This window comes from Sinocyclocheilus grahami, unplaced genomic scaffold (assembly GCF_001515645.1).
Source record: "Sinocyclocheilus grahami isolate Dianchi unplaced genomic scaffold, SAMN03320097.WGS_v1.1 scaffold1682.1, whole genome shotgun sequence".
Taxonomy (NCBI): domain Eukaryota; kingdom Metazoa; phylum Chordata; class Actinopteri; order Cypriniformes; family Cyprinidae; genus Sinocyclocheilus; species Sinocyclocheilus grahami.
The window spans coordinates 4639-7752 of NW_015506861.1; positions in this window are offsets into that span (position 1 = coordinate 4639).

Below are 3114 nucleotides of genomic sequence, written 5' to 3' on the forward strand. Positions count from 1 at the left end.
CAGGGCCAGGGGAGCGGCCAGGGCCAGGGACAGGGCCAAGGCCAGGGAAGCGGCTACGGTCAGGGATGTCGTCAAAGAAATGGTCGGCGATGTGGTCATTGAAATGGTCATGGGACTCTTGCATATCTCTTACTGGAGATCTTTTCAGTTCAGTGCTTTATTCATATGGCATTTTTCCCCTGTTTGCTCAAACTGTTTAGAAAGATTTTCTGTCTCCCCACCCCACCTCCTCATCAAATAAAAAGACTTGCTTTATTGACGAGTTGGTGTGTTTTGGTATCATTTGGCTGTTTTCTCACATAACTGCTTTCTGGCATCAGTGCTTAAAGTTGCTCTTCGTTAAAGTTTGTATTGGGTGAACCCTCACACTGCTCATGTCATATGACCGGTCTTCCAAAAAAAAGGGACGTATGCAAATAAAGGCAGTTCCGGTTCATTAGAATACAGAGTTTGTGTGGGGTTTTTTTTTTGTTTTTTTTTTTTTTGGAGATTGTCCAAAAGGAACGCTAAGGCGAGACATTGTAACTTTTCCTTCATGACACTTGGTGTCAAAACATCCAGTGAGCCTATGACGTTTGACATAATCGGGTGACATTTCACTGCTATTATGAGTAATTTGTTTATCACTTAGATTATGGCCATTTGACTTGCAGAAGTGCCCAGTGTTTCCCGTACATGGAGTTATTTGTGGCGGCTTGTCATAAAATCAAAACTGACTGCCACAAATATTTTCCAAAAGGGTTCTACTTCCTTGAATACACTGAGCACTGCACGTTTCAAAAGTAACCTCTTAAAGTCCCCCTGTAGTGAAAATCGAGTTTGTTCATTTGTCTATATGGTGTTTTTAATATGCCTTTAGACAAACCATGTGCCAATGTATTAATCGACACCATTGAGTATTTTCTCCTTAAAACTGTAGTTTCCCAAAGGCTGACCCAGAAATACGGTTTGAAACAGCCCTTGGTTTGCTACGTCACAAACCAATAACCAATCACGGCAAGGGATCGATTCCTATCAGTAGCATGCAAAAATACCAATACCAGCACAAATCCAAAAATAAATCGGAGCAAAAAACCCATGAGGCTGTGGTTTAATGTGAATTTAGAACCGCTAACTTGCATTATAACCCGTGGCAACAGTGTAAAAGTAGCCCGGAGTCAGACACACCTCTCCCGCAGCTGCGTCTGCATGTCACACGCGTATGTATGCTCGCGGGCGCGAATTAAGAATCACAAATGGCTGCATTCGAGTCTTCAAGGCATTTTAGGACACATCAAGTAACTTTAACGACTGTTACAGCATTCACTGTAGTTGTCCGCTAGTAAAAAGATGCCGTGTATGCCATTGTTTTGCGTTTACTACAGTTCAGTGGGTCAGGAGGCGCTGGCTGGTGTGACTGAGTGGAGGCGGGACTCATTTGCATATTCATAGATCAGCGTATAGTAAACGAGGCAAGGGTGTAGTTATCTATAAACTAAATCTAATTTGCATATTAATGTGTTTTTGGGGCAACATGTAATGAAAAAAAGAAGTGTAATAATGGGAGTAATATTTGACAAGATTTTCATAATATTTCATAGAATATTGAATCATAATTTATTTCCCTATTCATTTGTTGTCTCCCAAAATGCTAATAAACATGCTTTTAGTCCCAGTGTCCTCATATGAGGACATGTATGAAAACAACATCCTGTTTCGTAACAAAGTTATATTTTGATTTGAAACCCCATAACATTTTCCTGAGATGTTGATTTATGACAGACAGTTTAAAAATTAGATTTAAATGATAATTACAAAATATTCTCATATTTCCATAAGAGTGTCACTAAATTAATATCAGACATATTTGAAGACCAAGGAGAGGGAGTGGTCATAGTGAAACATCCAAACATTTAGATCTCTGAAAAGCCCTGAATGTGCTCTGTACAGGACATCCAGACTTAAAACTGTGGCATGTATAGTCTCAGAGAAATACACCAAAATAGAATGTCCTCATATGAGGTCACAGGGTCTCAGGAGGTTAAAATGCAGCGCGGGTGTTTTTATATGAATGTATCACTGAAAAGAACCGACCGTTTTCAGAAAAGCTTTGATTTCATTTTAATTTCGTGTTTCCTAGCAATTGTGAGCGCAGTGCTTATTTGAATACAGCCGTTACCGGGGAAACCGGCCAAACATATCGGCCAAAAAGTCAGCATCATGTATCGGCCATGGCTGGCCTGATATGTAAAAATGGGCATCGGCCAGAGAAAAACCCTTATCAGTCGACCTCTATTGCTGACACTTAAATTAATTGAATGCAAAGGGCACTTTATTTTTTCAAAAAATGAATGTTTATTTGTTATGTGTAACCCGCACAAGGTTACTGGAGTGCAACTCTCTACTATGCCTGTGGGTGGCGCGCACACCCCAGGGAATTTACTATTAAATAAAACACGCCTTTCCTCCGGTGAAGACGCTACTAGAAAGCAACAAGGACTGGTATGAAAAATCTCCTCTGAAGGATAGAAATTCAAAGAAAAATCTCGTACCAAATATTGAAATATGGTGTGTCCATTAGGTTGAAAGCTGTGAGAGAGAGGGTTAAGCCGCATGACAGCGAGCTTCTCAAGATACCTCCGGGAAGGATGCTAATACTAATGCGAGTGTTATGCTGATTGTGCTAGCTCCATTATGGCGTGAAATACCGTTCTTTTAAAACCTATCGGAGTTGTGAACCTGATTCTTGCTGTTTGATACCATATAGACACAGATTCAGATTGTTTGATGTTGTTTGAGATGCTCATAAAATATCGCTAATCGCGCTAGCCGCGTGCTAATCGTTAACATTTGAATGCAAATTTGATTTGGTTTGTTTAGGCTAGCTAAGCTAGTCACCACTGTAGCAGATCTTTGATAGTATTCACACCGCTAAAGGTGCCTTCATACTGTTTTGTTGACTTAAAAGTCATTTGATTGAGGGAGTATTTATCCTCTTGTTTTCATATGTAAAGTAAGGGTGATTTAGTTCATTTAATTGCCAATATACATGTTTGATATGTATATGAGGAGCAGAAGTTCATCTTAGCTGTTAAAAGAATAAATATATTAAAATGTGATGTTTAAAATGTTATC